Source organism: Callithrix jacchus, chromosome 22, assembly GCF_049354715.1.
Source record: "Callithrix jacchus isolate 240 chromosome 22, calJac240_pri, whole genome shotgun sequence".
In the NCBI taxonomy this organism is placed as follows: domain Eukaryota; kingdom Metazoa; phylum Chordata; class Mammalia; order Primates; family Cebidae; genus Callithrix; species Callithrix jacchus.
In genome coordinates, this window is record NC_133523.1 from 46,848,982 (window position 1) to 46,859,813 (window position 10,832).

Below are 10,832 nucleotides of genomic sequence, written 5' to 3' on the forward strand. Positions count from 1 at the left end.
CAGGCGTGCGCCACCACGCCCAGTTAATTTTTTTGTATTTTTAGTAGAGACGGGGTTTCACCATGTTGACCAGGATGGTCTCGATCTCTTGACCTCATGATCCACCTGCCTCAGCCTCCCAAAGTGCTGGGATTACAGGCGTGAGCCACCGCGCCCGGCCCGACAGTGTATATTCTTAAGTATCGTCTTAGATTTCGTTTTGGATGCTCCCATTGGAACTGTGTGTCCCTGAGATGACCTTTTTAGGGTTATATGGTCTGGATTCCAGGAAACGTGCAAACAGGGACAATAAATGCATCTTTAGTTTTGTGTCCATGTTAACATGCTCAAGGAAAATTCCAACAGAAAATCCAGAGTGCTGGAGCAAGATCTCATGCAGTGATTCTCCAAGGGGTGGCACTTTCTGTCTGAAATAAAGCAAAGTGCTTCCTTTTAGAGAGTTACTTTCTGAGAAAAACAACATTACAGTTGATGCTGATCTTGGTAGTACGTTTGAAGAACTGCTTAAAATCAGATTTGTATGATGTTGGGGTTTTGTTTTGTTTCTGTTTAGTTTTTTTTCCCAACGTAGGGTGTCTGCTGTCCAGGCTGCAGGACGGTGGCATTTCCAACCTAGATCTCTTGGGCTCAGGTGATTTCCCCCCACCCCACTTTTTTTTTCCTTGAGACAGCTCTGTGGCTCAGTCTGGAGGGCAGTGGCACATTCTCTGCTCATTGCAACCTCTGCCTCCTGAGTAGCTGGGATTACAGATATGAGCCACCATGCTTGGCTGATTTTTACATTTTTAGCAGAGTTTCACCATGTTGGCCAGGTTAGTCTTGAACTTCTGACCTCAGGTGATCTGCCCATCTTAGCCTCCCAAAGTGCTGAGATTAAAGGTTTGAGCCACCCCACCTGACCTCCAATTTTTTTTTTTTTAATGTGGAAAGCATGCACTTATGTGTAGGAATTACTTTTCATGTGAGCCTACAGTATATGGAACATTCTTTTTATTTTTGGACAGGGTGTCAAAAATATAGTGTATACTTCATCACATAGTCTTATTATACATATAACATAGTAATATACCCACAAAACCCTCTTCTACACAAAGAGAAAACTTTTTTTTTGAGATGGAGTTTCGCTCTTGTTACCCAGGCTGGAGTGCAATGGCGCGATCTCGGCTCACCGCAACCTCCGCCTCCTGGGTTCAAGCGATTCTCCTGCCTCAGCCTCCCGAGTAGCTGGGACTACAGGCACGCGCCACCACGCCCAGCTAATTTTTGTATTTTTAGTAGAGACGGGGTTTCACCTCGTTGACCGGGATGGTCTCGATCTCTTGACCTCGTGATCCACCCACCTCAGCCTCCCAAAGTGCTGGGATTATGCCGAGAAAACTCTTAACACTTTGGGTATGCTTTTGTTTGTTTGTGTGGATTTTATTTTGTTTTGTTTGCTTTAAGACAAGGTCTGGCCCTAGGCCCAGGCTAGAGCGCAGTGGTACCATCTTAGCTCACTGAAACTTCCACCTGCTACTTCAGCCTCTTGAGTACCTGTCCACAGGTGTGCACCACCACACTCAGCTAGCTTTTGTATATTTCGTACACACATGCTTTCACCATGTTTTCCATGCTGGTCTCCAACTCCTGAGCTCAGGTGATCCTCCCGCCTTGGCCTCCTAAACTGCTGTGTTTAGTGCTCTGAGCCATGCCACCCCGCGTGTACTTGTGTATTTCTGCTCAGATTTTATTGAGGAGATTTATGGCATAGCCTGTGGTCTGTCCTGGAGCACGTCTTGTGTGGGACAGTGTATATTGTTCAACATCTTAGATTCCATTTTGGATGCTCCCATTGGGACTGTGTCCCTGTACTAGAACTCAAGTGAACATGCCTCAGTTTCCATTGCTGTTCTATAGAAATCCTGCCCAATTCTCTTGGTTAACTATAAGGTATGTCTAGTAGGCATTGCTGTTTCTCTTCTGAGACAAAACTTAGGAGGATTGCCCCTTGATGAACAATGCTAACCTGCTGAGCCTTTGAGGCAGGGAACTGGAGATGGGACTTTTAAGGATTTATGTTCTGGGTTCCAGAATACATGCAAACAGGGCTAAGGAATGTGTCTTTATTTTTGTGTCCATTTTCACCTGGTCAAGGAAAATTTCAACATAAAACCGAGAGTGCTGGAGCAAGATCTCATGCTGTGACCCTCCAAAGGAAAGCACTTTCTGTTAGAAAGAAATGATTGTGTTTTCCTTTAGAGAGTTGTCGTCTGAGAAAATCAACATTGAAGTTCTGGTTGATCTTGGTAATACATTTGCAGAGCGTCCTTAAAATCAAACTTGGATGATATTGAGGCTCTGTTTTATTTTTCTGTGTGTTTTCTAAGATAGGGTCTCTGTTGCCCAGGCTGGAGTGCGGTGGTGCTATCTCAGCTCACTTCAGCCTCCGCCTCCCAGGTTCAAGCGATTGTCCCGCTCAGCCTCCTGAGTAGATGGGATTACAGGTGCCCACCACCATCCCCAGCCAGTTTTTAATTTTTTTTGTATTTTTAGTAGAGACAGGGTTTCACAATGCTGGTTGGCGAGGCGGTCTCAAATGCCTGACCTTGTGATCCACCCACCTCCGCCTTCCAAAATGCTGGGATTGCAGGCGTGAGCCACTGCACCTGGCCTTGTGTGTCCATTTGGACCTGGTCCATTAGCACTCCACAAAAAAACCTGGAGTGCTAGAGCAGAAAGATCGAATGCAGTGATTCTCCAATCGGAAGCATTTTTTGTTGTTTGAAATGAAACAAAGTGCTTCCTTTTAGAGAGTTGAGAACAACAGCGTTGAAGATGATGCTGGCGTTGGTAGTGCATTTGAAGAGCATGCTTTTCATCAGACTTGCGTGATGTTGGCTTGTTCTGTTTGTTTAGATTTCTCCTGGCACAGGGTCTCTGGTGCCCAGGCTGGAGTGTAGTGGCACTTCCATCCTTGATCTCTTGGGATCAGGTGGTTGCCCCACTTTTTTTTTTCTTGAGACAGATCTGTGGCTGAGTCTGGAGGACACGTGCCCATTCTCTGCTCACTGCAACCTCTGCCTCGTGAGTAGCTGGAATTACAGGCGCGTGCCATCACGCTTGGCTAATTGTATTTTTGGCAGAGACAGAGTTTCACCATGTTGGCTAGGTTAGTCTCAAACTCCAGACCTCAGCTGATCAAATCGCTTCGGCCTCCCAAAGTTCTGGGATTACAGGCATGAGCGACCCTGCCCAGCCTCCAATTCTTTCTTGAATACGTGCTGCCAAACCAAGCCCTTACATGTCAGAATTGTTTTTCATGTGAGCATACATTAAAAATAATTGGAACATTTATTATTATAATATGGAACGTTCCTTTTTTCACATAGGATCTCAAAACTATATGCTGTGTATTTCATCCTGCATTTTTAGCATGCATTTAGTATACTCATATACCACAAACGGTCTACACACAGAGAATAATTTTATATCACTTTGGGTATTGTTTTTTATTTGTTTGTTTGTGTGTGTGGTTTTGTTTTGTTTTGAGGCAATGTCTGGCTCTGTCACCCAGGCTGGAGTGCAGTGGTACCATCTTGGCTCACTGCAACCTCCACCTGCCACCTCAGCCTTCTGAGTCACTGTCTAGAGGCGTTTACCACCACACACACCTAACTTTTGCATTTTTTGTACACACAAGAAATGTTTTACCATGATACCCATGTTGGTCTTGAACCCCTGAGCTCAAGTGATCCTCCCACCAAGACCTCCTGAAGTGTTGCACTTAGTGGTGTGAGCCACCGTGCCCCAGCTTTACCTGTGTGTTTCTGCTCAACTTGTATTGAGCTTTTATCTCATAGCCTGTGGGCTATCCTGGAGGGTGTTTGTGTGTGCAACAATATGTGTTCTTTAACATCTTAGATTCCATTTTGGTTGCCTTTTTTTTTTTTTTTTTGAGACGGAGTTTCGCTCTTGTTACCCAGGCTGGAGTGCAATGGCGTGATCTCAGCTCACCGCAACCTCCACCTCCTGGGTTCAAGCAATTCTCCTGCCTCAGCCTCCTGAGTAGCTGGGATTACAGGCACGCGCCACCATGCCCAGCTAATTTTTTGTATTTTTAGTAGACACGGGGTTTCGCCATGTTGACCAGGATGGTCTTGATCTCTTGACCTCGTGATCCACCCGCCTCGGTTGGTTGCTTTTTTGGGGATCGTGTGTTCCTGTGTTAGAACTCAAGTGAATACTTGGCTCAAAATCCATTGCTGTTCTCTAGAAATCCAGCTCAATTCTTCGTTAAATATAAGGTATGTCTAATAGGCATTGCTGTTTCTCTTGTGAGACAGAACTCAGGAGAATTGCCCCTTGCTGAACAAGGCTAACCTGCTGAGCCTCTGAAGCAGGGAAGTGGAGATGGTCCTTTTAAGGATTTATATTCTGGATTCCAGAAAACAGGCAAACAGGGCCGATGAATGTATCTTTATTTTTGTGTCCATTTTGACCTGGTCAAGGAACATCCAACCAAAAATCGATGGTGCCGAAGCAAGGTCTCAGTCTGTAAGCCTCTAGAGGGAAGCACATTCTGTTTTCTGAAAGAAAAGAAAGGGCTTCCATTTAGAGGTTTACCGTTTGAGAAAAGCAACGTTGAAGTTGGTGCTGATGTTGGTAATACACTTGTAGAGCATGCGGATAGTCAGACTTGGATATGGTGGGGTTTTGCTTTTGCTTTGTTTTATTCCAAGACAGGGTCCTTGTTGCCCAGGCTGGAGTGAGTGGAGCTTCCAACCCAGATCTCTTGGGCTCAAGTGATCTTTTATTTTTATTTTTGACAGGGAGTCTCACTGTTGTCACTCAGCCTGTAATGCAGTGTCACTGTCTTGGCTCACTGCAACCTCAGCCTCCTGAGTAGCTGGGATTACAGGTTCATGCCACCACGCATGTCTAATGTTGTATTTTTCTAGAGTCAGGGTTTGACTATGTTGACCAGGACCTGCCCACTTTGGCCTCCCACAGTGCCAGTATTGGAGGTGTGAGCTTTCACACCAGGTCACGTCTCTAACTTGTCTGAACTGAGAAAATAATCTTTTGCAATTTAGTCTGAAATGTAATGTTTAGCATAGATGCAACCACCCCCACTCTAGTTTGGGAGATTTTCATCATCCCACAGAGGCTTATTCCCATGTGCAGTCACTTCCCTCCCCACTCCTCCACCCAGACCCTGGCAGCCTCTCCGCATCTCTCTAGCTCTGGATCTGCCTCTTGCGGGCATGTCACATAGACCAGTCTTGAATGGGTGGCCTGTTGAGGATAATGGGTGGTCCTGGCTGTCTGCAGTGTGAATCTTATCCCTGAAGGGTGGTCCCTGGAGGGAAGCAGGGGGCTGGGAGAACTGGACAGAACATCCTTTGGGAACGGAGGGGGGCGGGCAGAGCCTGAGGTCTGGGAAGCTCACAAGGTGGCAAACCCCATGTTCCTCCCTGAGAACTGCGAGGTGACCCCCCTGGGGCCCTGGAAGGAGTGAAGTCACCTGGATTGGGAACAGCAGGGCACTGAGTGGTGCAGGCAGGATGAGACGGGGGGAGAGGAGAGCCAGGCATGGCTAACCTCGGACAGTTTGGGTTTGATCTAGACAGAGCAAGTGTCTTCTGGGAAAGAGCCCCTGGGATTTTCGCTCTGCTCCCTGGCTTTCAGTCATGGAATCTGATGACAACCGTTCCTGCCCAGGGCCACTTCATTTGGTTTCTGGAGCCCAGTGGTCCTTCCTGCCTGGAGTCGGGATGTTTTTGGGAAGTTTGGGATCTGTGAGGGTGTCTGCAGAATCCAGCGAAACCCCTAGCAGTCCCTTTTCCCTTTGCTGCCATCTCCGCATTCCTACCTGTTACCTTCCAAAGGAGACCCTTAACCGAATTACCAAAGGGGGCTTCCCAGGTTAGGGAAAGCCAGTTACATTTGTGCTTCAAAACAACAGTATATTTGAGGGGCACTTGAAGTAGAAATGATTAGCTGTTTGTTTAGGTGGGGGCATTGGTGTTTTTCCTAATTAGAGGTGTGACCCACCGCACCTCACCCATACTTGTGTATTTCTGCGCATTGTACTGAGGAGCTATTGAGGCCTAGCCTGAGGTGTATCCTGGAGGATGTTCGTGTGTGTGGCGATGTACAGTCTTCAACATCTTAGATTCCGTTTGGGATGCTCTCATCCTGACTGTGTGTCCTCGTACTGGAACTCAAGAGAACACTTGGCTCGAAAATCCATTGCTGTTCTCTAGAAATCCAGCCCAGTTCTCGTGGTTAAATATATGGTATGTCTAGTAGGCATTGCTTTTTCCCTTTGCGGATGAAACTTAGGAGGATTGTCTCTTGCTGAACAAGTCTAACCTTCTGAGCCCTTGAAGGAAGGAAGTGGAGACGGTCCTTTTAGGGGCTTATGTGCTGGATTCCAGAAAACAGGCAAACAGGGTCAATCAATGCGTCTTTATCTTTGTGTCCATTTTCACCTGGTCAAGGAGAATTTCAACACAAGGTCCACGGTGCCGGAGCAAGATGGCCTCTGGCTGTGACCTCTTGACGGAAGCACTTTCTGTTTTCTGAAAGCAAAGAAAGTGTCTCCGTTAAGAGGGTCACTGCCTGAGAAAAGCATCACTGAAGCTGGCGCTGATCTTGGTCATACACTTGTAGAGCACGCTTGTAGTCAGACTTGGATATGGTGGGGTTTTGCTTCTGTTTTGTTTTATTCAAAGACAAGATATTTGTTGCCCAGGCTCGAGTAGGTGGATCTTCCAACCTAGATCTCCTGGGCTCAAGTGGCATCTTTTATTTTTATTTTTGACATGGAGTCTCACTCCTGTCACTCAGTCTGCAGTGAATGCAGTAGCACTATCTTGGCTCACTGCAACCTCAGCCTCCTGAGTAGCTGGGATTACGGGTTCATGCCATCATGCATGTCTAATGTGTTTTTCTAGAGTCAGGGTTTGACCATGTTGACCAGGATCTTACCCACTTAGGCTTCCCAAAGTGCAGTATTGCAGGTGTGAGATTTCACACCTGGCCGTGTCTCTGACCTTTCTGAACTAAGAAAGTAATCTTCTGCAATTTACCCTGAAATGTGAATGTTTAGGGTATTTGCAACCACCCCCACTCTAGTTTGGAGATTTTCATCACCCCACAGAGGCTTAATGTGCAGTCAGTTCCCTCCCCACTCCTCCACCCAGACCCTGGCAGCCTCTCCGCATCTCTCTAGCTCTGGATCTGCCTCTTGTGGGCATGTCACATAAACCAGTCTTGAATGGGTGGCCTGTTGAGGATAATGGGTGGTCCTGGCTGTCTGCAGTGTGAATCTTATCCCTGAAGGGTGGTCCCTGGAGGGAAGCAGGAGGCTGGGAGAACTGGGCAGAACATCCTTTAGGAAGGGAGTGGGGCGGGCAGAGCCTGAGGTCTGGGAAGCTCACAAGGTGGCAAACCCCATATTCCTCCCTGAGAACTGCGAGGTAACCCCCCTGGGGTCCTGGAAGGAGTGAGGGCATCTGGACTGGGAACAGCAGGGCACTGAGCGGTGCAGGCAGGATGAGCCAAGGGGAGAGGAGAGCCAGGCATGACTGACTGGGGACAGTTAGGACGTTTGCTCTGGACAGAGCAGGTGTCTTCTGGGAGAGAGCTCCTGAGATTTTCACTCTGCTCTCTGGCTGTCTTTCAGTCATGGAATCTGACGACAAAGACTGTCACCCAGGGCCACTTCATTTGGTTTCTGGAGCCCAGCGGTCCTTCCCGCTTGGAATCTTTTTGGGAAGTTTGGGATCTGCGAAGATGTCCTAACAGTCCCTCCCTTTGCCCACATCTCCATGTTCCTGCCTACCTTTGGAAGGAGACCCTTAACTGAATCCCCAAAGGGGCCTTCCCAGGGTGGGGAAACCCGGGTAAATTTGTGATTCAGATCAACGGTACATTTGAGGGGTACTTGAAGTAGAAATGACTGGCTGTTTAGGTGCGGGCATTGGTTTTTCCTAATTAGAGGTGTGAGCCACCACACCTCACTCATATGTGTGTATTTCTGCTCATTTTATTGAGGAATTTTTAAGGCCTAGCCTGAGGTCTATCCTTGAGGATGTTAGTGTGTGCAACAATGTATATTCTTCAATGTCTTAGAATCCATTTTGGATGCTAAGATGTCACAGTGGTCCATTTGGACTGTGTGTCACTGTACCGGAACTCAAGAGAACACTTGGCTCAACATCCATTGCTATTCTCTAGAAATCCAGCGCAATTCTCTTGGGTAAATATAAGGTATGTCTAGCAGGTGTGGCTTCTTCTCTTTGGGAATGAACCTGAGGAGGATTTCTCCTTGATGAACAAGGCTAACCTGCTGAGCCCTTGATGCAAGTGGAGATGGACCTTATAAGGATTTATGTTCTGGCTTCCAGAAAACATGCAAACAGGACCAATGAATGCGACTTTATTTTTGTGTCCATTTTCACCTGGTCAAGGAAAATTTCAACAGAAAACCCAGGGTGCTGGAGCAAGATCTCACGCTGTGACGCTCTAAAGGAAAACACTTTCTGTTAGAAAGAAATGAATGTGTTTTCCTTTAGAGAGTCGCCGTTTGAGAAAATCAGCGTTGAAGTTGTGGCTGACCTTGGTAGCACATTTGCGGAGCATTCCTATAATCAGAGTTGGCTGACGTTGGGGTTCTCTTTTCATTCTGCTTTTTTCTTTTTTTTCTTTCTTTTTTTTTTTTGAGACGGAGTTTTGCTCTTGTTACCCAGGCTGGAGTGCAATGGCGTGATCTTGGCTCACTGCAACCTCCGGCTCTTGGGTTCAAGCTATTCTCCTGCCTCAGCCTCCCGAGTAGCTGGGATTACAGGCACGCGCCACCATGCCCAGCTAATTTTTGTATTTTTAGTAGAGACGGGGTTTCACCATGTTGACCAGGATGGTCTCAATCTCTTGACCTCGTGATCCACCTACCTCGGCCTCCCAAAGTGCTGGGATTATAGGCGTGAGCCACTGCACCTGGCCGTCACTTTTATTTTTGACAAGGAGGCTCACGCTTGTCACTCAGCCTGCAGTGAATGCACTGGCACTATCTTGGCTCACTGCAACCTCAGCCTCCTGAGTAGCTGGGATTACAGGTTCATGCCACCACGCATGTCTAATGTGTTTTTCTAGAGTCAGGCTATGACCACGTTGACCAGGATTTACCCACTTCGGCCTCCCACAGTGCCAGTATTGCAGGTGTGAGCTTTCACACCTGGCCGTGTCTCTGATCTTTCTGAATTAAGAAAGTAATCTTCTGCAGTTTACTCTGAAATGTGAATGTTTAGGAAATTTGCAACTGCCACCACTCTAGTTTGGGGGATTTTCATCACCACAAAGAGACTTAGACCCATGCACAGTCGGTGCCCACCCCACTCTTCCACCCAGACCCTGGCAACCACTCTGAGTCTCTCCAGCTCTGGATCTACCTCCTGTGGGCATGTCACAGAGACAACATCTTGGATTCCATTTTGGATGCTAAGATGTCACAACGGTCCATTGGGACTGTGTGTCTCTGTACTGGAACTCAAGAGAACACTTGGCTCAACATCCATTGCTGTTCTCTAGAAATCCAGCCCAGTTCTCTTGGGTAAATATAAGGTATGTCTAGTAGATGTGGCTTCTCTTTGGGAATGAAACTGAGGAGGATTTCCCCTTGATGAACAAGGCTAACCTGCTGAGCCCTTGATGCAAGTGGAGATGGTCTTTTTAAGGATTTATGTTCTGGCTTCCAGAAAACATGCAAACAGGACCAATGAATGCGACTTTATTTTTGCGTCCATTTTCACCTGGTCAAGGGAAATTTCAACAGGAAACCCAGAGTGCTGGAGCAAGATCTCACGCTGTGACGCTCTAAAGGAAAACACTTTCTGTTAGAAAGAAATGAATGTGTTTTCCTTTAGAGAGTCGCCGTTTGAGAAAATCAGCGTTTGAAGTTGTGGCTGACCTTGGTAGCACACGTGCGGAGCATTCCTACAATCAGAGTTGGCTGATGTTGGGGTTCTCTTTTCATTCTGCTTTTTTCTAAGGCTGGGTCTCTTACTCAGGCTGTAGTATGGTGGCGCTTCTAACCTAGATCTCTTGGGCTCAAGTGGTCATCTTTCATTTTTATTTTTGACAAGGAGGCTCACGCTTGTCACTCAGCCTGCAGTGAATGCACTGGCACTGTCTTGGCTCACTGCAACCTCAGCCTCCTGAGTAGCTGGGATTACAGGTTCATGCCACCACGCGTGTCTAATGTGTTTTTCTAGAGTCAGGCTCTGACCATGTTGACCAGGATCTACCCGCTTCGGCCTCCCACAGTGCCAGTATTGCAGGTGTGAGCTTTCACACCTGGCCGTGTCTCTGATCTTTCTGAATTACGAAAGTAATCTTCTGCAGTTTACTCTGAAATGTGACTGTTTAGCATATTCACATTTCACCACTCTGGTTTAGGAGATTTTCATCACCCCACAGAGGCTTATGCCCATGCGCAGTTGGTTCCCTCCCCACTCCTCTGCCCAGACCCTGGCATGGCAGCCTCTCTGCATCTCTCTAGCTCTGGATCTGCCGCTTGCAGACATCTCACATAGACCAGTCTTGAATGGGTGGCCTGTTGAGGATAATGGGTGGTTGTGGTTATCTGCAACGTGAATTTTACCACTGAAGGGTGGTCCCTGGAGGGAAGCAGGAGGCTGGGAGAACTGGGCACAATATCCTTTGGGAAGGGAGTGGGGTGGGCAGAGCCTGAGGTCTGTGAGGCTCACAATGGTGGCAAACCCCATGTTCCTGAGAACTGCAAGGTGACCCCTCCCCCCGGGGGCACTGGAAGGAGTGAAGGAATCTGG